Source organism: Lagopus leucura, unplaced genomic scaffold (assembly GCF_019238085.1).
Source record: "Lagopus leucura isolate 7727_CA_CO unplaced genomic scaffold, USGS_WTPT01 Super-Scaffold_100157, whole genome shotgun sequence".
NCBI classification, from domain to species: Eukaryota; Metazoa; Chordata; class Aves; order Galliformes; family Phasianidae; genus Lagopus; species Lagopus leucura.
Window position 1 is genome coordinate 44,991,609 of NW_024962334.1, and position 24,450 is coordinate 45,016,058.

At 43.9% G+C, this 24,450-nt stretch overlaps 1 long non-coding RNA gene across 1 annotated transcript in view; it reads left to right on the forward strand.

Moving 5' to 3' along the window:
- The window catches only part of LOC122189248, a 52,043-nt gene that overhangs the window by 5,238 nt on the left and 22,355 nt on the right, over positions 1-24,450 (forward strand). Inside the window, exon 2 of the long non-coding RNA XR_006181761.1 lies at positions 2,063-2,121. This is a non-coding gene — a long non-coding RNA (uncharacterized LOC122189248). The remainder of the gene's footprint in view (positions 1-2,062; positions 2,122-24,450) is intronic.

A 24,450-nucleotide genomic window follows, 5' to 3' on the forward strand; every position in this document is an offset into this window, starting at 1 on the left:
GAATAGTCTGGCCTCTTGTTTTATTTTGCTGCCTGCTCATCGAAATGTTTGTTAATCCTCAAGTTATCTTCAACTTCTGCACCAGTGATTACATGTGTCAGAGTTTCCTAATACATGTTTCTTATTCTCTCCCTTGAAAGCCCTGTCATTTATCAGATAATAGAAACAGTATGACTGAAATGAACTGCAACCCAATATGGATATAAAATATTCTGGGTGAGCATCTTATGAAGAAAAAGGTCCTGAACTTCCTCCAGTGATAGCTTGACAAAAAAATAGGAATAAAGAGCTGTTTTCCAAAAGCACAGATTGGGTCATAAGTATTTTCTAGCCCAAATTACAGCTGTTTATTTCTTCTCACAGCCGCCCATCACAAGTGGTTTGAGCACTCACCCATAGTTCTTATTCTTGGCAAAATGCCATGCTTCCATTTTCTTTTCATTACTGACCTACAATAAATTGTACTGATGTCCCAAATGCAAAAATCTCACCAGTCCATTATCAGTCCCTAGAGCCATCCTTTTACATGTAGTTAAACTTGGATCTCTCGCATCTCCGAGGCCTCTCTCATTTTCAGACCATTTTCCATTTAGATTGACTGAAGCTCTGAAAGGCTAAATGACTTGGCCAGGGTCATCGAGTGAGTATGTGGCTGAGCAAGAGATCCCCTATGCATGATGACACCTATAACCTTCTCCCCAACCCAAGCCCCCAGCCCCGAGTCCTCAAGCAGTATAAAAGGATTTTATAGGCAAAACATCAGCTCACGGCAAATTGCAGATCCTTAAATAGAGGGGTTTATAATGGAAATACTAAGAGAAATCTGACTGTAGCAGTGGAATAGTAGTAATGCATTACTTATTCCATTAATGGCTGTGTTCTTAATAGAAACAGGTTCATTACATGGTAAGGAACAAAGTTTGCATTAAATAGAAACATCATTTGGTGTTTTATTGATTAAAAGGAGATTAGATTTCCATGATGTTCTTTAGCAAATAGGATGCCTCGGAGGAAATGTATATATTTATATTATAAGGAGGAGGGTTTTATTACAGCATAATGGAAAGAAAATGTATCTCATAATGATAGTTTATATCACACAAGGGATCTGATAACTAAAAGTTTAACTCTTAACCTAGCATTGGCCCTGAAGTCTGTATTAATGGAAAAGTAAGGTTTTCTGTTGGATAGCCTATTGTTACTGCTGCATGTGACAGCAAGGTTAGACCCTCTCAGCTTGACTAAAAGGCACAATCAAATCTGTCCCTGAAGACTGCAAAACTGGCTTACATGGAAGGGGAGAACAGAGAGGGCAAATTACTACACTGAAATATTGGCATCAGCAGAAACATAATCATCTCCAATCAAAGAGTATGTGGTGTACCCTTGTTTCTCCCTGGATCCTTAATGGTATAAATATCAGCAATGCTAATTACACACCAACTAGTTCTTTCATGTGCCTTACAGACACATGTGGCTTAGAAAATGTGTCTTTAATAAGTGTCAGGGGCAGTGGGGGAGGGGCTGAATTTCAGCTGCATAAGAGCCACCCTTCTCTCATTGCAAAGGGTTTAACTGCTGATACCATGGTGCTGATGTGAATGTCTGGATGGGTAGCCTTACTTGAAAGCAAACACCTTTGTCACCCAGGTTGGAACAAGAGTGAATTAAAGGCAACTTTGGAGATTAGCTCCACATAGCACCTTCCCTTTCACTATATCTTTCAGCTTGAGCTAGAGTAACTAAATCAGCCTATAATCCAAACTTTCTTAATGCTACTGCCTTAAACCACCACCCCAGCTAGCTAACTTTGATAGGTGCAATCACATCTTTCATGGTAGATGTGTCTTTTGTGTCCTGGCAGAGGTTCCAGTCTCTCACTTTGATCTGCTTGCATGGGACGTAACAGCGTCCCACTGTGCATGTCCAGTTTTAGCAGAGATACTCCAGGTGATAATGTTTAAATGAATACCCCAAAGTGGTTGGGCTATCTGAAATAATACTCCTTTTCCTTCATGTGTGTCCTCCCTGAGATCATGTCCCTATATGTCTTCATTCACAGGTACGTGGCTTGAGCGAAAACCCACTGCTGTTCTGTCTGCCAAGAGTCAAATCCATCAGGTCAGCCAACAGTTAATGGTAAAGCTCCCATTAGCTTCATTGAGACCTAAATAATTCTGAGGAGTTCAGTTAATGTTAATAGATGTCTAATGCCAGTAACTAACAATATACCTTTAACAAGCTAGTAATTTCTTGACAGATGTTGGACTAGTAAATATTCCAGTGGTCTTTGTTGATAGATGTTTGACAGCTTTGGAAAAATGTCTCTCAAGGCAAAGAAAAATGGCTTTCCACCAGCCGCCCTGCAGATGGTCAGGTTTTACAACTTGGCTGTATTTTGATGCCCTTTTTTTACTTTTTACTACGGCTGAAATATGCAAGATAGGAAGGAAATACAGAAAATGTAGTTTGGTTGGCTCTACCATTCAGCCAGAACACAATATTATGGTTCCTAAGTGCTTACTGGCAAGTATGGTCTGTTCATTTCTAGTCTCTATGTTTTTTTTCTCTAAGGGCCTGAAAAATAGGGCTGAGGATTCCAATGCCTTAATTTGAGCTTTTTCCAGGCAGCAGGCAGCAGCTCTAACTACTCTTTCACCAAGTGAAAAAATCAGGAAATTAGGAAAAAAATTATTCTCAGAAAATCTTATGATACATTGGAACAGGCCGTCCAGGAAGGCGGTAGAGTTACCATTCCTAGACGTGTTCAAGAACTGAAGAGATGTGGCACTGAGGGCTGTGAGTTAGTGGGTATGGTGGGACGGGTTGATGGTTGGGCTAGATGATCTTAGTGGTCTTTTCCCACCTTTATGATTCTATAATTCTGTGATTCGAAGTGATGTGTATAAGGCTCCAGCTGTCTGGAGATACAACGTTTCAGTGTGTCCAGGTGGGTGCAAGGTGTGAGGTCGGAAAAAAAGACTATTTTAGAGGTCTCCCAGGTCTTTAATATCTTTACATGAGAAGTGTTTCTTGCTGTGATGTTCATAATCCTTGAATCTAGAAAAGAGGCAAATCTGTTCAGAAAGATCTGCCTGAGTTTGAAGATAGCCTGGAAAAGCAAGTAAGATGGGAGCTGTGCTGATCTTTCAACTGGAAATACATACTTCATCCACTGCCTCCTATGGCCCAACTCTGTGTGTTGTCCATGTGCGCCACAAACAAGTTTTCAAAAGCTACACAGGATCACACAGGATGTAATCCAGCTGGTCTGCAGGTCATGACAATCATGACAACTGTAATAGGAGCGTGGAATAAGACAAATGCAGCTCTGGAAGATAGTGAGGCATTTCCAGATAAGAATGACAAAGTTTTGAACAATTTATGAAGCATTTTAATTTCTGCACAGAAATCAAGACGCTTCCATAAAAGGGCCTAAGGAGATGAAGAAGTTTGAATCTGTTTTAGACATAATTAGAGGTGAAGGTTGTTCCCAAGTTTTCACCCAAGGATCATAGTTTTCACCTGTGCCACACCTGAACTATGAGATCAGTGCTGCTTTCAGCCACCCTTTGTACTTGCCTACCTTTGACATGTAACATGCATGGGAAATCTCCTTCACTCACAGAAAGCTTGTTCACTAATCTCAAAGGGCAGATTTGGAAAAAACTGTTTCTATAGCCATGTCTACCTCCTGCCTGGCAGCCTGCCTTATGCTGCCTGGCATGAGCTCTACCTCCTGGGTATTGAGCACGCTCCCAATACTTACTGGTTTTATAGCAACAAGGCATAACAATGATATTTATATAGTCCAGCTTGGACATGATTCAGCTTAAAGCATGCTTTAAGGATTTTTTTCAAGGAAACCATTTTCATTTGGGTAATGTTGAAAGTCTGCTCAGTGCATTTCATGGTGCTAGACCTGGACAGGAAAATGGCTGATTCGATGCGTCTATGAATTCCGTGTGTTCACGAATCTACTGGGAAAATGCCAAATAACTTCCTGATCCAAACTTACCTGAAGATAAATGCTGCTAACAGTGTGCAAGAAAGCCCTGGCCTTGTTTTTTAGGGGTTTGTCTGGCACGGGAATAGGGAATTGGCTGGAACAGGGGCAGAGGTCAACAGCACAGGATGCATCTCTGGTGCTTCTTCATTAGTGCCCCAAATTGGCCACCACTGAGGATGTGGCCATGGCCATAGAACTCACAGCTATATTTCACCAAAGGACAGGATTTTGTTATGATGGGGATCAGGCAGAGCAGAGAGGTGCAGCTTGCCCTGGGTAGGGGTCTCTGAACTAGTCACCCAAGGCTTCCTCTATCATCAATGGAGAAAAATTGGTGTGATTTATTTAACCCTAAGGCTGTCCATTGTAGGATGAGCCAAACTGCACAATAAAAGTGTCTGCTTCACTGCAGGGATATGGAGGAGTCAGGCTGTTCAGCTCCGATGGAGACATTCACACAGCCAGGGCTAACATGGGTCAGACGAATCTCTCCCACCAGGCTTTGGACACTCATCTTACTCAGATGGCTGTTAATGTGCTGGCTGGACCCAGCAGTGTCAGCGCAAGCCAATGATGATGCTTTGCAATGTGTCACTCACTTCTTTGAGAGCTGTGCTCTTTGCAATACTGACTGGAGATGATTCCAGCAAGTTAGATTTTTCATTTGTTGATTTCCACTGCATCAGAAATATAGCAGTAAAATACAACTTTTTCTTATTGTGTTTATTTTTGCAGCATGAAGTATAAGTAGTTACCCTGCAAGCTGTTGCTGAAAGCAATCCTCATATGCTGTGCAGATAAAAATGAGTATTAGGTGGGATTGGTTGAGATGCAGAGAAGAAAAAAAAACATGTTTAAAGACCTAATGCTTATGTCTGTGCTCACAAATATAACAAAACCAGAGCCTATGGTCTGATCTTGAAAGCCACTGGCATCTCATGGCTCATGCTTATGCAGCTAAACTCTCTCTTACAGACAGAAATTGGCAATTCCCTACAGCTTCCTGAAAGGATGTTGTAATGAGATGGGAAATGGACAAGAGGCGATGGCCTCAAGTTGAGCAACGGGAGGTTCAGGTTGGATATTAGGAAAAAATTATTCTCAGATGCAGTGGCACAGGCTGCCCAGAGGGGTGGTGTCACTGTCACTGGAGGTGTTCCAGACCATGGAGGTGTGGCACCAAGGGACGTGGTCAATGGGCATGGTGGGAGGGTTGGGATTGGACTTGGTGATCTTAGAAGTCTTTTCTAACCTTCATGATTCCATGATTCTAACTGGGATATGACATATTTTACCCAAACTTTCCTGACCAGCCGTGAGCACTGGAGACGCTTTTGGTGACAATTCCATGGTTCTGCAGGAGTGTCAGTCTTCACAGTTCAGCTGAATGAATGTGCTAATCAATATCTGTGAAGCTTTATATCTGGCCTCTGACTGATATTTTAAAGAGCATAATTTTGTCATCATGCTTATTGCTAATAACAGTGACAAATAGTGACAGTTATAATATCTTGTGAGTAGCTGGCATGTAACAGAGACACTGCAGATGGGAATTAGTCCATTTCCAAAGCAACAACTCCAAAGATGACAAGTAGGCATCAGAGAAGAGGATGAAGGCACCTGTAACTTGTCGATGCTGAAAAATAGTAAGGAGAGATTGTCTGAAGAAGTGAGATTTAAAGACAGATTTGGATGTGTGAAGATAGAGGCCCAGATTCTCAACTCTTCCCAGCTGCTCTCAAGATACAACACAGCAATAAAATTAGGATCTGAAGTTCTGGATGGCACAGAACTGAGAGATCTCTGTTTTCCTTTGATGCTCTTGCTAATCACTTCAGAAGGATAAAGCCAGCAGCCCTACTTGCTTTAGGATCAATTTCTGACTGATTTGAGTTGGAAGTTGGAAGAGCACATAGTCATTGTATTTCCCTTTGTCTATCTACTAGAATATTTCAGTGGACCACAGTGGGCCCAGGGAACTTGCTGCTGCAAAATAATGGTTTGTACAGCAAAACAAAGATGAGAATGGGAAAATGTAGAATTAAGAAGATCTAAATATTTACAGAGAAGTGGAGAAAAAGGAAAGATGAGATCAGAGTCACTATAGAAGGAACAAACTGTATTTTCCCTGTCCCCTTACTGCATCTGCTAACTAACACATTCTCTCTCTCCTTTTCTCACTTTCATTTTCTGCACAACTCAATGATGAAACTGCTCATGACTTTATTTTTGGCATTCCAATGTCTGTGTCCACATGAATTTTACTCATCTGTATATCTCAAACGAATGAGATATGAAATGTAATTAAGCAAGCAAATTAAATTAGCGTGATTTGTCCTGTCCTTGTTCTTTGCCTCAAGTCCATCTCTTACACGTTTCCATGAATTATAGTTTCTGTGGGGAAGGAGATTGAAGGCCTAAAGAGAATAATGTGTTAAAATTAGCATGGTGCTGAGACGAGATCCTTGATTTAGGCGCATCTCACATTAATGGCATTAAAAGGCCAAGCTCCATCACACCTTTTGAGCAGCAACTATTTCTGGGCTATACTTACTTGAGAGAAGAAATGAATGAGGAGAGATGAAGGTGTGCAAAGTATCTACTCAGTTTCCTCCAATGTATGTTCTTGCAGCTCAGCCCTGTACTTCAGCCACCATGTGAATGGTCAGGTTGGGTGAGTAAAGCAGAGGAATGGTGGCATGACTCAACACACCTCTTGGACTTTGAGGTGCAGAGAGAAACTTCAGGTGAATTTCATCACACTTGGAGTGGGAAAGTTACTCTTGATGTTTTCCCTTCACTTCCACTTAACTTCTGTCTAATATCTGTGCTATAGTCAAGTTCCTGGCAAACCTACACAATCTGAGCTCTCTCCGTTTAAATCCTTTTCCTTTTTTCTACATCCTTCTCAGCTCTCAGCCTTCTTTAAGACATGATGGTTTCTTGCTTTACAGTGCCATCACTGAATTACACATAATGCCAGGTACTGTTCTCCTCCAGCTTTTGAGTTCATCCTGTGAGCTATGTGAAATCTATTAGATGTACAGTCCTCACTGACCTGTTATTATTAAGGAAATGTTATTAACTTAATCTAGATTACATAAAGAAGTGAGAGTTGTTCCTGGTTCTCTTCCTACTATGCCTAAAGCTGATTTTCCCCTTTACAACTCTATTTTCCTGTACATCAGTGCTGCTTTTTCCAATCTTGATGCTTCAGGAGGGATCACACAAGAACTAAGTTTAGTGGCCTGACCCTGGAGAGAGAGGAGGAACACATCCTTGGATGGAGGTGTGTGTGCTTCTCCTCCTGCTGCCTCTAAACATTAGAGGGAATTTACTTCGAATGGGTTCCAGTATATGCTTTTACTTTCAGCCCTGTCTGCTCTTAGTGCCCCTGGTCCTGGGGCAGAGACAGATGTTAAGGTGCTCAGTGCTGGAAAAGAGGAGAAATTGTCTGTCTCTAACCACTTCTGGCAGCTGTAACCCAATGTGCTGCTGTCTGACAAGCTCATTAACCACTTTACATATTGGCTCTTACCTCCTCCTGAAGAACTTCCCTCTAGGGCTCTCGCTGTGCATTAGCTTTAGCACTGCTTTTGTGATGGGAATTAAGCAGCTCAGACAGCATTGTGAAGTGTCCTCTTGGGGAGTGCTTTAAATGAGTCACAACACCCAAGCATGGCCAAGAAGTGGATGCCCTTCTGTTTGACATCAGAGAGAAACAGGAGGAACAGCATAACAGCCACCATGAACAGAGCCCAGGCAACCAGGAGCTGTTAACTTTCATGGCTGGAGAAGGATGCTTTAGTCTGAGTTGTTTGAAAGCCACAGGCAATACCACAATGGAGGGAATACTCCTGAGCAGAGTGAGCACAATTTTAGGAGAAAGCATGAAGTAACATTTAATCCTCAGTGTATGCAACTCCATCCTCTTCTTCATCATCCTACCCAGAGAATGGGTACCCCAGAGAACTTAGCTCGGGATCCAGTTTGTCCAGAGAGGTGGTAGATGCCTTGTCCCTGGAGACATTCAAGGTCAGGCTGGATGGAGCTCCTGGTGGAGCTGTAGGTGTGCCTGTTCCTTGCAGGGAAGTTGAACCAGATCCTTTAATAGTCCCTTCCAAGTCAAATGATTCTATCCTTCTATGACTGTATTTTTCATTTGGTGCTCACAGGTACTTGGCCATATGGAACGCATCTAACATAGCACTTAAATGATGGCAGAGGATGCAGAACTCTTTTCTTCTGCAAGCAAAAACAGCAAAACTCCTCAGTGAAATAGAACCACGCATTATAGTGTTGGCTCCCTTAAAGCTTCTGGAGGTCTAGTTCACCTGATTTACTGGACACAGTGACAGTGAGAAACTCTAGTCTGGTCTCCTATCCTTTGCCAAGGACACAGTGATCCCTTTATTTCCCAACCAAGCCTCCTGCCACAGCCACTGTAGGGGTTGTTTGTTCACCCCAGTGGGTCTGTTGTGTTACCCCACATCAGAGCAATCTTCATGTTGGCTTCCCATCCCAAAACAGCGCAGTGGACCTTCTGGGCTGTGCTGCCAACTCCATAGTACTCATGGAACCATAGAACAATGGAATTGTTTGAGTTGGAGGGGACCCTTAAAGGTCACCTGGTTCAGTTTCCCTACAACGAACTGGGACATCCACAGCTTGCTCAGATGCTCAGAGCCCAGTCAACTTTCTCCATTCCATTTAAATCATATGGCTTAAAAAGAGCTTTTTGCACATGGAGCAATGAGTAAAGCAGAAGCTTACGGCTGTAGATTCTTTGGATGTTTCTCCATAAGCAAGATTTAGATGGGATGCATTTGTACTAATTCTGGGTGTGGGGTAACAGTTAGGTAACAGCCTGATGACTGAGCACCTGATGAAGGGGTATGGTTGATCCAGGAAGCACAGATGTAAGCAATTTACCTTTGCTTCCCACATGACCAGAAGGTGTGGACCCAGGGTTTACCTCTCTCCCCCCCAGGCTCTTTAAGGGTTAGCCTCTGAGGCAAGAATGTTTTTGGGATGAAGGCTTGTTCCTGAGAAGGAGTGTTCTGCAGTCAGAGACCCTTATCTCCAACTGGGTGAGTCAACTTTTTTCCTGTGTATACCTATTGGTGTTCCCAATAATACTTTGTCTGGCGTTGTAAAGAGTTTGTCAGAAGTTGCTTTGTAGGGCAAGTACTGGGGAAGAGCATACCGCTTTATGGTGCTACCTGTATCTGAGGACCTCATTCATGGTCAGTCCCAGAGTATATTTTCATACAGCCTTATTTCTGCTCTACCTTCAAACTTGGCTGTAAAACCATAACATTGTGGCAGGCTAACTGCAGGCTGACAGAACTCACCACGGACACCTTTTACAAAAGAGCACAATGTGTGCAAACCTGGCTCAGGATCCTTTGACTCCAAGTTGTCCGAGCAGGCTTGATAACACATGTAAGCCAACTCAAGCCCTTTACTGGAAAAACTTGCGTCAGAGCTGTGCACAGCTTGTACTGTGAGGATGCAATGCCTTTAAGCCATGTGCTTTACAGGTCTCTTGCTCCTGCACACTTCACTCGTGGTATTTGTGAGGACCAGGGTCACATGTGAGCTTTCATTAATTGCAGATGGCAGCACTGTTAAAGGAATGGTTGACCTTATTTTCTTCTTTCTGGGGAGAGGGCTTGCCTTGCTTTCACATTCACACCACATCAATTTGTCCCTGACTTCTCTCTCCCTCTGCCTTGTTAAAATTGTTGCACAATAACTGTAAATATAAAGCACTCTGTATTTCCTTTAACACAGAAACAAACAGACTACTAGGAAATGACCACTTCAGATTACTGGAAAAATCACACAACCCTCTCAAACCCAAGCCAATTGCTGTTCTTTGTTGCATGTGTAATCCCAGGGACGTCATTTAGGGCTGCATACAAAAGAGGGTGTGTGCTGTGCCCTAGTGTGCATAAAAAGCTGTGGACCCCATTCTGTGTTCTGCTGTCATCACCTCCAAACTGCTATGCTTATAAACCAAAAACAGAAAACTTAATTAAAGGGTGATTCTGCAACGCTAATATGTTTGTAGACACAGCCAGAGGATTGGACCCCATCTGCTTCCATGACAGTGCTTAGGTTGGATATTAGGAATAAGTTCTCAGAAAGGGTGGTTAAGCACAGGTAACCAGGAGAGCTGGTAGAGTCATTGCCTATAGAAATGTGGCACTGAGGGACGTGCTCAGTGGGCATGGTGGGTTGAATTTGGTGAACTTAATGGTCTTTTGCAACCTTAATGATTCTATTCTATGGTTCTGTGATAGCAATCTGGAATCTGAGGAACCATAAGGTTGGGCTTTGAATTATTTTTCTGCTGAACTGAAGCACATATTTCCATGCCAAGAAATGCATTCTGTAAGGAACCTGGAGGCAGTGATGGCAGCAATCAGAGCTCTCTCTGGCCTGCCCAGAGCAGGGCTGGGGGCAATGTGCTCTGATCCAGCACCAGGCTGTGCCCAGCATGTGGTCAGCTCAGACCAGTGCAGTATTTGCCTTTCTGCACAGCAGTGAGAAGTGAATCAGCTAACAGAAGCTGCCAACACTTCAAGAGGAATATCAGCTTGGCTTGTTAGGGTACATGGAACTTGCTTGATACTATGCAGGGAAATCATTGCTATGAAATGGCTCAGAAATGAAGAGAACAAGTGCAGAAGGAGCAGTTTTCATAGAATCATAGAATTGTTTGAGTTGGAAAGGATCTTTAAAGATCATTTGGTCCAACTCCCTTGCAATGAACAGGGACACGTGCAACTCCATCAGGTGCTGAGTCCTGACCAGCCTGACCTTGACTGTCTCCAGGGATGGGGCATCCACTGCCTCTCTGTGCAACCTGTACCTCATCACCCTTACTGTTTAAAAAACAAAACCACAACAGCATCAGAAAAACTTCCCTATATCCAGTCTAAATCTCCCCTCTTTCAGTTTGAAACCATTTCTCCTTGTCCTATCCCCGGTTCAACATTATTTGTTGGTAAGCATCATCCTTACAGGATGTGTGACAACAGGAGAGCATCATTTTCTTATGTGTGGAAGCCTCAGGTTCATTCATGTAGGTTAGCAACATCTTCAGAGACATAGGAGATATTTGTATTGCTTTTAGCTGCATTGGGCTTATGCTGCAGATGGGGTCTTGGCATCTGCTGTGCAGATCCCTTTGCTGGGGAAAGAAAGAAGCTTTGTCTGTACCTTTCTTCCTTTGACAGGAGAATGAAAAGCCCTGCCCCAAGCCCCTGTTGGGCAAACATAAGCAGGGCACCCTGTTTCCCACGTGTGGTGCACCACAGCATGACAGTGAGCTGCTGTGAGCAGGAATCCAGGCTAATGATAGCAGTTATTCCAACAATGCTAATGATTTGTAGAAAGATGAATTAAGCAAGGAGAGAGAGCTGCACAAGTCTATTATTACCCTGTGCCTAACTCTATTAAAAAGAGCTGAGCTGTTCATCCATTTATGAGCCATTGACAGGGAGGTATATATCTCCATGAAAAAGGTCAGATCACTCCAAAATGGTCATGGACACATTCCTTTTCAAGGAGGAGCTTTCTATGGCTGCAAGTCTGTCTTTGGCAGAGGGTTTCCAAATGCAAGGCCACCTGTAATGCTCCTTCCCTGACTGCAGGACTTAATTTCAACTTTGGAGGTGAAGGGGACAAGAAACTCAGTTCAGTTTTGACTGGCTGCCATGTGGCAAGGGCAGAGGCAGGACACCCTGTTGGAAAGCTGAATGTTTGGGAATGTATGCTATTCTGCCACTTCATGTTATTCTATCCCATGGATTTTGCCCTATCAATCTATTTTGGATTACTCTACAAAGCTGTCATTGTGGTACGGGAGAGCCTCTCATTCAGAACAGTCAGAATGCGACAGATCTGGAGTTCTCTATTTGTCTGCAGAAGAAAAACAGTAGCAGTGGGGGGATATGGCCAGCAGCATAGGGTGCAGTTCTTGCCAGAGAGGTCCTAGGCAAAGGGCAAGGCTGATCTGCATGAGGCACAACTGAGCATTCTTGGAGCTCGTTGCCATATCACAGTTTATAGTGCTGAGAGTAGGTTAGCCACCATCATCTCAGGATGGATGTACAGGGGTCTATAGGTCCTGCCCTGCAGTTCTCCCTGAGGCATGCCTGTGCAAGCTGCAGTTTTACCTCTCTGGTGACAGCTGAGTCTGCTGTCACTTCACTTAACAGTGACAGCCAAGTGACAATGGCTCTTAGCTTCTAATGAGCTACACAAGACTTCACACCCCCTTTCTTTTTAGTGGCCTGATGTCCAGAGCTGTTCTGCTCCCCAGAGGAGGTTGTCAATGAAGGCAAAGCCCAGCCAAGCCTTGAGGTTCTGCCAACAGGGGTTGTGAGGATGTCCGCTCCCACTCCAGCCTTCTCCTGCCATCTTCAAGAGGTTCAGGAATGGCTGTGTACACACCTTGAATTTTTGTCATGTCTTGATTTCAGCATGTTGTGTCACTTCTGTTACACTGGGCCATGGAGTGTCATGCCTGGTGCCATGACATTATGTGCTGACACCTAAGGAAATGAGATGGAAGTATGCTTCCAGCTGTCAGCACTGACAAGTATTTGTGCTATGGTCGCGTCTAGAAAGCTTAAGTGAGACAGTGTATTTCAGCAATGGCAGTATTGCAAGGAAAAAAAATCATTATTTTTTGTGATGGCAGTTTGGGCCATGAGGAAACATGTCACGTATCAGGATCACAGAGCCCCAGCAGCAGATATGATGGACCTTTCCTGATCCCACTTCCATGCTTCATTAAATCTGTCCATTCTCATCTGGTTGTAAGAAGAGGCTGTACCTAGAGGGGAGTCCAGCACATGCTTTGCCCTCTAAACGTTAAGAGTAGTCTACTGCCTATGCAACACACAGTGCTGTATTAATCCTTTGGTATGTTCTTTTATTGATAATGATAATAATGCAAAGTGGGTCAGTAAGTCATAGAATCATGGAATGGCTTAGGTTGGAAGGAATCTCAAAGATGCTCCAGTTCCAACAGCTGCAGACAGGGTTGCCAATTGCTGGATGAAGTCCTAGATCATGTTGCCTGTGGCCTCATCTAGCCTGATCTTGAAGGCACTGCTGAAGATCAGATGTTTTTGTGACATGTAATGCAGTTTGTCCACCTCCTTCACCAGCTGAATCTGCGCCATTGTATCTACTTTAGAGAAGACAGTGAAGTTTCTTGTGAAGCTCCTTTCTCATTGCTTCCAAACCAAATGCAGCATGTAGATTATGAAAGGTTGTCACTTGAAACCAATGATGAGTGAAAAGATTTGAGTAAAACAAAATGCAGCCCCAAATCCCTCTTGTGGCTCAGACTGTCTCATCCAAGTTTGGGCTTTTTCTGGTGGCTTGGCGAAACTTCCATTCTTATTCAAAATCTGTTATCTGATTTCTTGTGGAATATTTCTGGGTGGGTGAGGACAACATATCTCTCCATCACATCAGCTCTATCATGTTCACTTAACAGGTTTGACAAAGTCCTGTTAAAATCCAGCAGTATTGTGGAGAAGAGTCTAGATTATATCATCTGACTCCAGGTCTTATCATGGCTTCTCAGTCCTCATCAGTTACAGCAATTCAGATAAGTGTCGTCTTTTTTGCTAATTTGGATCAAGTGAGTCTAGAAGACACACAGTTGACATCCTGAGTAACAAATCAGCTATTCATTACTCAGATGCAGAGTGGCTAATGTTCCCCAAAATCAATGTACCTTTGCCCTAACAGTACTAAAGCAGAGAGAGATCTCAATTCCTCCTTCACGTGTTTCTGAGTCTCCTTACTAAAATCACTGCAATAAATCTCTGGAGGCAAAAGTAAAGGTTATACTAATGAAGATAAAAAGGTTGGAGTGGGGTTGTCCAATGCTTTTGGGATCAAGGCCTGTTTCCTTTCAATGTACTACTTTCTGGTTTGTGAGTAAGAGTTCATAAAGGAGTTAAATTAAACGTAGCAACAGGTTAAACAAAGAAACAGGTTCCCAGCCCCAGTAAAGAGTTTGCTCTGACCTGAGAGGTCCTTTTATACAGCTAAAATTGAAAACTTCTGGGAAAAAATGGAGGTCCTTAATGAAGAAAATGAGGATTGCCACCAATATAGTGAATAGTTGGGCCACTATTTTCTTTCAGAGTAGATTATAGATAAGAACCAACAGACACCAAGCAAAATTGATTTCTGAGGCAATAAAACCCACTCACCTTTAAGAAGTTTTTACAGTCTCAGAAACCAGGAGATAAATGCTCAGAAGAGCTGCACAAGATGTAACAGAGTATTGTGCACCACAGCCAAGCAATTTTGTAGGCTTCTTTGAGCTTCATAGTAGGATGAAGAGATGATGTAGCAGAATATGTGGCAGAGCTGGAGGGGCTAATTGAATGTTGTTTGATTAGCAGTCTCCTGAGGGATCTGCTGTGAGACAGATGGAATTTCATCGTTATGAGTGCCATAAACCACTGCTGATTGCTGGTGGAGGAACACTTCACCTGGCCCAGAACAGGGCTGTCAGCAGTGGCAAAGGAGGGAACTCTGAAATGCTGAAAAGACACTTGGAAAGCAGAGACAACTGAGCTGGCCAACCGTAAAATGGGAAAGGATATTCTTTTTCACCTCTAAAAGAAGACTTTATTTTGCAGCAAATTCTACCTATGAAGTAGCCTAGGGTAATGTATGCCTCAGGTTGGGATGCGCAGCCAGAAAAAGAAATGGTAGCTCTCAGAAACAGCCTGGAAAAGCCAGTATTTCATTCAGAGGTGAAGGAAGGGAGTAGGAGGCTTTTGATTTTGATGAGGCAGAAGACCCATACACCATACATTTCCTAAAAGACGATGAAGGACTTTACAGCATAAATGTGGAGTTAAACTGCCTGTCAGCTTCAACAGAAGCACACACAACACCCATCAAGGAATATATATCCTGAAGGGCAAAAGAGGGCTGAATCCACTGCCGAGTGCCACATTGATATGTGGGCTTGCTTTGGAGAACTCCTCCTGGCTATTGGTTTGTTCCTCTACAACACAAACACAGAGATAAAAATATATTAGTCTTAGATACCTGGGACATGACCAAAACCTGTCAGGTAAAGATTGTTTGCAAGAATTAGAAGGAAAATGTCAAACCGGGATCCATGGATATACTACTTCTGCATGAAAATACATGCAGGGATTTATAAAGGGTTAGGACACTTATAGGACAGAATAACTGGGATTTATGTGATGGGCTCACACTGAAATAGCTGCAAGTAGGGTTAGTTCCCCGTGCCCTTGGAGGAAGGACTGAGGAGGGAGAACATCATTCAGAGCTTTGTTTATCTGCAGGGATTGCACCTTGAGTTCCTGTATTTGAACCAAACAGAACCAGTTTCCTCTGCAGCAATTACAGTGCCACAGTGAATCAAGTCTCCAAGGACACCAGCAGCCCATCCTTCAGACACAGTCTGGCAGAGCAGGGGAGGTGGAGGCTGAATGCTCAGTGTAGGGCAGCACAGAGAGTTGTCAGTAGGCAGGACTGGGTGAGGGTCTGATTAACAGAAGAGTGAAATAGGCCGTGAAAAGCCTTGGAGATCCTCAAAGCATGAGTGAGATGTCAGTGAAAAGGGCCCTGTGTTCTGCATTGAGAATAGGTGATGGCCACCAAGAAAAGGCATTTCAGTCATGGGAGTAGCAAGACTTTATAACCAACCTGATGGTTGTAACCATGCTACCTGGTAAGCAGGGCAAAGATTTACCCTGGTGACCATTAAATAGCCCTGCCACTGTGGAGGCAACTAATATATGAAACATACTTAAATTGATTAAAAATTATTACCAGAGTGGATCTCAAATTCCTTAGTCATGGAATAGAATCATAGAATCACGGAGTTATAAAATGGCATGGGTTGGAAGGGACCTTAAAGGTCATCTAGTTGTAATACCAATGCTGTGGGCAGGGTTGTCAACCACTAAATCAGGCACTGGATCAGTTTGCCCTGGGTATCCCATGAAAACCTGAGGTGACTTGCTACTAGTAGGAAAAGGCAAAAAGAGGATGATGGGAAAACTGAAATGCAGCGAGTTCATGGAATTGCTTTCCATTTTGACTCTTGCAATGAACATCAGCTCCACATCCCATGACATTTTTGTATGCAACGTGAAGGCTGTTTGAAGGCTATTGGTGGACAGATTGGCTTCATCTTCAGGTCAGTGACTAGGGCAGAAATTAGCTGGTGAAAGAGGCAAGTTTTTGTTCTGGGAATACAACGTTGCTGCCTACTTTATTTTTTCTGGCAGATCAGAACTCACTAAAAGGATTCTTCCATGGAAGCAGAGGTGAGCTGACCAGGGCACCAGGCCAGCAGCTCTGCTGGGGTTTATTTTATTTTATTTTATTTGTGCAGAAAATATCCTGTAAGGTTAATCAACATCTAATGTAGAGATGTCTTCACTCTGGTAATAGCTGGTACTGCAGAGGTTGGTCCCACAAAAGAGGGTACGTCCTTCTCCTGTGAAGGATACAGCTGCTTTTGGGGCCATCTTCCCAGGATCACTGGGATGCCCAGCAGAATTAACTTCAGTCTCCTGATTTTAAAATTCATACTGTGGGCTATATATTTCCAAAACAGCAGGGATGTCCACTGCTGTCTCCAGAAAGCCCAGACCAGTTGGCTGTGCAGAAACCACCTATTGGGACCATGGAGACCAAAAGACAGTGAGCAGGGAAATACTGAAGACTTTCTGAGCAAAAATAGACTTATGTATGTTTAAGCATTTTAATACAGTACAGCTTCAAATAGTGTATTGGAGAGCTGCTAGAAAGGGGATGTGAAGGAGATGATTAATGGGAGCTTGGGAAAAGATCTGAATAGATTTCTTTTGAACTATGCCTCAAATTACAATGGATGTGAGCCTGGCCTGGCTGTTGATGAGCAGGAAGATAACACTCATTTGGCCTTAATCTATCCCATCTCGGGAGAAGGAATAAAGCAAGCCTCTAAAATACAAGCTGCTCACTTTCATGCAAAGGATGAGTGCTGTGTAAAGACCATCCTCATAAAAATGCCAGTCGATGACAGTCCACGTTATTTCTTGGTATTACCTCAAAGTAATTGGGCTCTTTCCATTTAGGTGGGGGCTGAGTCTTAAGATGCTATCAGGACATCGTGTCTATCGAGTGGTTGCACTTAAATACTGGAGTTTGAGTGCCTCCATGCTTGGAGCTGAGGCCAGGAGATGTGTGCCTGGTCCCAAGGTGGAGGCTCCTTCTCAGTTCTTTGGTTGACAGCAGAGAAACCTCAGTCATGCAAAGAAGAGAATGAGAGTGTTGTGTAGAACGGGCTCTGAACTGCCTTTATTTTTTAAAGTAAAGCATGAGAACTGTAATTAACAATGCCTTGTTAATGGCAAGGAAGGAATAGAGTTAAGAGTTCATAGAAGTGTTAATATCTTATTCCAGTTATGCTGGGATGCAACGCACTCACTGTATGCTTTTTGCAGCTCTGTGATACCATTAAATATGGAGGCAGGTTCCCACCTGCAGAGCTGTAAGCACTGTATTAGGTTTTCTTCAACCAGTCTCTTCACTCAAGGAACTGCTTTATCCCCACCTCAGTGGAAACCTCAAGGAGTCAGATCCTTCTCAGGCAAACTCGTTCCTTGAGTGTATGAATTTAATTCTGTTTATTCCTTTTTCTTTGTTTCAAGGAAAGAAGATGAGAGACTGGTTCCAAAACCTGGCTGCTTTGGGAGGCTTTTATCTGCTCCCTATAGGCACATCAGTGGGTGCAGCTCCCCTGAGGAGATGTTTTGTGTGGGTGCCAGATGACTGCCAGGTGTAAGCAGCCCCAGCTGGGAGTACTCCTGGGGGAAGATTAAATGATAGGAGGAAATTTTTCTCTGAAAGGGTGGTGAGGTGCTGGAACAGAAGCTGTGGGTGCCCCATTCCTGGATGTCTTCAAGGCCAAACTGGATGGGGCCCTCAGCAGCCTGATCTGGTGCTTGGCAGCCCTGCCCATAGCAGGGCAGTTGGAATTGGATGGGCTTTGAGGTCCCTTCCAACCCATTCTGTGACTGGATGATTCTATGATTCTAAGATGTAAGGACCTGTGCAGGGATGTTGAGCCAATGGAGATGGGAAGCAAGTGTTTGCCTCCACTCCACATCCATAACAGCTCTTCCAGGCGTGGAGGCAAATATAGGCCAGGATGAAGCCTGTCCATCTCTCTGTGAGCAATCTTGTGATTTCAGCACCCATAGAAAGCCCCCAGCCTGGTTAGTTGCTCAGCTGTGTGCAGGAACAGCAAGAGGACAGAAACTCCTAAGCAGCAAAGTGGGTGAGGCAGAGAACTGCTCGCCTGAGCAGCTGCTTTTTGGAGCTGTCTCTGGCTGTCATTTTTGGGGAGGGATGGGGCAGGGAAATTGGGCTGGGTGGCAGATGGCGTTAAACAGGAAGGGAGTCGGTGTTTTTTTGCAAACATGCTGAGGTGTTGTTCCATTATTACCCGGCGTTCTAACAAAATCAGTGTGGGAGCTTTCTGCCAGCTTCTGCAGCCCCAAACACTGTGGCAGATGAATAGTCTCCAACCCAGGAGTAGGTTCTTGTCCCAAAAGTCCTCCCTTAGAGAGCAGTGAGCCTGAGATCCAGGTAGGTATTTACAACAGGGCCAATAGTGCCTTGTATTTTGGGGCTTAAGTCAGCCTACCTCTCTAGCTGCTTGTTTCTTCCTTCCCATCTTCAGAGATGCAGAGACATTCACACAGAGATAGCTTGCTGCCCGCTGATGTGCTGTGTCTCGCAGCACCCACGCAGCACCTTCCATGCACCAAGGACACAGCACTCAGCTCCTGTATTTCACCCCATCCCTGCTGGTGTGATGTCTCACCCCTGGGATGCTGGGATGTCATGGTGGCAGCACATGGGGGCTCATATCTGCAGCTGTGGCAGGTTCCTGGGGGCATCAAGTCCCACTGGGGGATGCTGATAGTAATCCTAGTTGTGAGGGGAGATGCCTGTATCCTTAGCACCCATCCAAACATGTCGCTACTTCCACAGCCTGTGCGCTCTTTGCACGTTGCATCCTGTGCTGGCATCTCAAAAGTTGGAAGGGACCTTAAAATCCATCCAGTTCCAATGCCCCTGCTGGACTGGATCACCATCCACTAAACCAGGTTGCTCAAAGCCCCATCCACTTTCTTCTTGCTCAGCATGTTTAGAAAATGTTTGGCATGTTTAGGGAATTTTTGGCACTATCACCAACTGATGGTAGGGTTGGGAGTGATTCTGGGGATTCTAGCCTCTGGGTCACCCTCTCAACCTACCATAGTATCAATGAGTTTTGTCTCACCATCCCTGGTCCCAGCTGTGGGCAGCATGGTGGATCTGTGGCACTGTGTTAACCCCCAGGCAATTGGCACCTCCCTGTCCCCAGCCCCACAGAGTGGTGGGCATAGAGGAGGCAACACCCTGCCAACCTGCCTGTCCCTACTGTGGGGGCTGAGTGTGTCAAGGACCAAGAAAAGAGATGTGGTTTTTAAGAGCAACCTCCTAAGCCATTCCAGGCCCTCTGTTTGTTTGTTGTTGTTGTTTTTAATTTCTGAAAATATGGTGTTTTAGGACATCATTGCTTTGCTTCTCCTTTCTCCTGCTGGGAGAGCCAGGACTGATGACTCAGAAATTGCTAAAAACATCACGCTCAGCACTGCCCCAATCAGGAGACTGGCTTAAAAATCATGAGATTTCTACAAAACAGAAATCAATTCTTTTCTCTTGTCCTCTGGTGGTTTTGACACAGAGGTCAACTCTTCAGCCCTCAGCTCTGAGGAACGCGTTTCTTATATTTTGTTTGTTCTTAATGAAAAATAAGGTTGCTGGCTTGTCTCCAGCATGCTTGGCGTGAGCACTGCACAGAGTCCTGCGCCTCTCCTATGGAAAATGTGCAAGCTACCCACATCTAAGCACAGGGAAATCAGGGAAGAGTGGATGCAAGCAATCAACTCTGCACCATTAGCACTTCCCAGTGACCAGGCAGTGCTGCAGCGTGTCCAGATCTGGGGAGCCAGGCTGCCTCCAGGTCCCATGACTGCTTGCCAACAGGAAAAATGAGCGAATGTTCCCTGGCTGTTTTTCAGGCCTGGATATTGTACTTTAATGAACAATCAGAAGGCAACTAGCTGGAAAATAACTGGACCTTTAACAGCCTTGGTGCTTAATTTACCATGTACTTTGTCTTACGTTCTCCCTCTCATTGCTGACATTATATCAGCATGGCCGCCTCTCTGACACCAGTTTTATTCAAATATTGCTGTTTCGTCTTGCCTTTGTTTCCCTGGGCTATTTGTCCATCCCTGCCTCACCTGTCAGAGCAGCCCATTGATGCCTCCTCCATCCCAGCCCATTAGCAGGGGCAACTCCATCTCCATGCTCACATCCCATCACACAAACCAGCTCCTCCATGGGATCCAGGGCTGCTCACCACATCAGCGGCTGCTTGGTTGGAGTCATTTGAATCCATGATTTATGTGTTCTTCACACTTTAATTGCATGGCAGAATCTCTCACTCTGGCAGTGTCTAATCTCCCGACATTTCACATGCTCTGCCTGTGCAGTGGTGGAAGATGAATAGCCCATTCATGTGGGGAGTGTTTCACATCCAGATATGCTGACTTACAATGCTGATAGACTGGAGCGAGAGATGAAGGATAGCAGCAGGGACTGGGTAACTTGTTGTGCCTGGCAAACCTCATTGATTCCAAAATAAAATGCTCTCTGTGTTTATCTGTAAATGATGGCATTTTCACTCACATGACTTTTTACTTCCAGCAGATCTCCTCCCTGTCTGTGAGTTTCTAAAGGAGCTGCAAAGCATGTTTTTGCCTTCAGGGTTTGTAGGGTGGTACTCCCAGAGCCAGCTTTGGCAGAACAGGCAATTGAGAGAACCTGAAAGCTGTCTTTAGAATATGTATGTGAATATTGTTGCTGTTTGGCACTGAATCTGTCACCTGAAATGCCTGAGATTTTCTTAATGGGGCATGAACATTTTGCTGGCTCCTTCTCTCTGATCTCCTTTAAAATATGTGTGTTCTTGAGTACTGTAAAGCTGAGGGGCTTGATTTTTTTTTTTTTTTTTTTTTTGCATTGTAAAAGATGGAATAAGAGAAGACCATACCCATCAGACAGAGTGGGTGGAAAGAGGTGACTTTATCCTCATCTGGGGAGCTAACGTGTTGGATAACTTGCTGAAGGTCATGCAGAAAGGCTGTATCATCAGATCAGGGAACTGAAATCTTTTTTTCAGAATTCTGATCTTAGAACAAGTTTTACCATTTGTGATTTTCACACTGAAATCTAATATTTACCCCTACAACAGATAAAGCTTCTAACAAAGAGTATCTGTAAGGGACGTTTCTCTATCCTGTCAGCAAATCCTCCTAGAATAACTATAGAATCATTCAGGTTGGAAAAGATCATCCAGTCCAACCATCCCCCTGCTGCTGGTATTACCCACTGACCACATCCGTCAGTGCCACATCTCCACATTTCTGAACACCTCCAGGGATTGACTCCACCACCTCCCTGGGCAGTCTGTGCCACTGCATCACCACTCTTTCTGATAATAAATTTTTCCTAATATCCAACCTAAACTTCCTGATTTTGTTTGGTATTTCGTGCACTTGCATTTATTTTGGAATAAATAGAAGATTTCGTCTATACTGTGATATGAAACAGCACCTGCAAGAGCAGTCACATCACATCAGCTCAAATTAGTAATTAGGTATTTAGAGGCGTAAATCAGAACTTGGCTGGGCTGAAATCCTGAAGTGTGTAAATCAACAAGTACGAAGGCTCAACCAAGGAAGGAATAGAAGGGAATGTGTCTTCAATCTTGAGATTATAATGTCCTGGTTAGTCCAACCACTGAAATGGTAACTCGTAAATCTTATTTGATTGGCTGATAAATGCTAAGTTACTTGTACAAAAGAGAAGCAGCTTTGGCAGAGCTTGAGGTTTAGCCCAGAGCAGCCCCCCAGTCTAGTAGGCACTGGGTAGAGGAGTCTCCTATGTGACTTTTCCCTAGTGATGGAGCACTTCTTTCTTTTTCAGTCAGGAGGCTTCCTGTCATGTTCATATGAACATTTTTGGAAACGTTTCTGATAGTTGGAAGATCAGTATTGGGGCATATCTAGTCCTGAAGTTCATGGTCAAGAAGCTGCACAGGGTAGGGTCAGAAAGGAGGAAGTTTTCATAGCACTATAGAATCGTTTGAGTTGGAAGGGGAGACCATCTAGTTCAATTGCCCTGCAATGAACAGGGACACCTACAGCTCCACCAGATGCTCAGAGCCCAGCCTGAATGTCTCCAAGGACAGGCATCCACCACCTTGCTGGCAATCCTGCTGCAGTGCCTCACCAGTGGTTTCTTCCATTTCTGTTGAAATCCCATGAAGTACTTATAATGTGTATAAGTAACTTAATGATGTGTGTTTGAGCAGTCAAATAGGTGGAAGGCAGAAAGAGAGGCCTGCCTGATACAACCCAGGGCTGGACCAGGAGAGGATGCGCAGGTTCAGCTGGCAGAGATAGAAAGGACTCTTTGCTTTAACCTGCTGCAGTTATGTTCCCAGTGTTCATTGGGCTGACATTTCCTGGCAGTGTCTCTGTGCCATTATCTGTGACTAGATGAACTGTTTTGGAAATGTTGAGCAAATATGGCTGAAATGATGTCTTCTCTTCCTCTGAGAGCATATGAAGACATGAAAATCTGGACTATTTTTTTAACATGGGAATCGCAGTTGGAAGTATTGGCCTGTGCTTGTATAGACCAGCAAATAACTGCCTTGGGAAGGGGCTTGGGTCTTGGAAGTGGATCTAACTTCTGTTAGAGACTGTGCATTTATCATTGCAATGAGTAACATGATGAGAGGCTGTCTACTTTAATTTCCACTAATTTGGCAAGTTACTAGAGCAACTCCAGATCCAGATTTCCACAAGATCTTGGAGGTTTTTGAGCATGTCTGAAAATCTGATTCTTATTTTAGGTGTCTAAATGGGAATCAAACACTTGTAAAATAATCTAGCCCAGTTGTGGGTGCCAAGCACTTAAAAATCTGACCTTCAGTTCTTAAGAAAATCTGTCCGCTTACATGTTTTAAAGCTGAGAAAAGCATGGTGCGAGCATCAAGCCAAAGGAAACAATTTGTCTTGTAATGACAGGGTTGAGAGGTAGATGATATTCTTTTAAATAAGTACAGCACCTAGGTCTGGATGATCTCTGCTTCCAACTAGATGAGGATATAAAGACACTGATAATGAGATTCATTACAGCAGCTTTCTAATCTCTTTCGCTACAAAATACATTACATTTGGAATTTAACTGTGTGTGCAGCACACCAGGTGGCCAAGCTGCTTTTACTGGGAGAAAATAAAGAAGCTGAAATGCACTGCTATAGAGTGCTCTTAATGCCTAATAATGTCATAGAGGAAGAAGTATGTTCTTGCTCTCTGTTGCTGATGACTGCCGAGCGAAGCGCGTGTTATACAAAGTCACATATGCTGGAGGATAACGCTGCTGCGGGAGCCCTTAGCTCACTGGTATGTGACACTGCAATGTGATTAGGAAAGAAATTACATGCTGGCAAAGAGCTTTCCCCCATTTTGAGAGTGAGAGAGAAGAATTACCCCCTTGGAAATGTTATATCTAAGTGAATTTACTTTTCCATGGGCTGGTATCCTTCTAAGGAAGAAGGATGTTCTTGCTGCTGCTCAGCAGAATGGATATTTTTTACCTTATTGGCTCAGGATGGGCATGGGGCTATTGGCCAAATTCCACCTAGGGTGAAGCAAGGGAGCTTTTCATCACAGTCAGGGGAGTTTGAGTCTGAGGTTTATGTTGCACTGAATCTGAATATGGAGACTTAAAAATAGGGCTTCTAGTTCACATCCCAGTCTCTGAGGTGTTCTTGCAAACGGTGGAGGTGTGTTGACATGGCAACTCCCTAAATCTAGCCCTGAATGCTGTAAGCTTAGCTCCTGGCCTACTAGGACTTGTAACTCTTCAGAATGAAAGACTATGTCAAGGCTTTCTGTCCACTGAGAGTGATGCTTCTGAATCACATATGTGAAGTTGGCATAGGTGCTCTTTCCCCCTAATCTCATGAAAGCTTTCAATAATTTGCATTTAATTTTAACAAGAAGTGAGTAGAACTGTTTGTCTGTAGTATTCAGTTGAAATAAAACTGTGGCAAAAACCTCTTGTCCCCTTATTGTAAGTATACCATGCAACATAATTACTTTACCTTTTCTTTTCCCCATTTCCTTTATTGTGTTACCGAGTAGAAGTTCTGGTTGGCTTTGGTAGGGATCTACAGACAGGCTGTGAAGTACAGTGCAGTATTGAGAGCTCTTCCCAGCTGTTTGTTACAG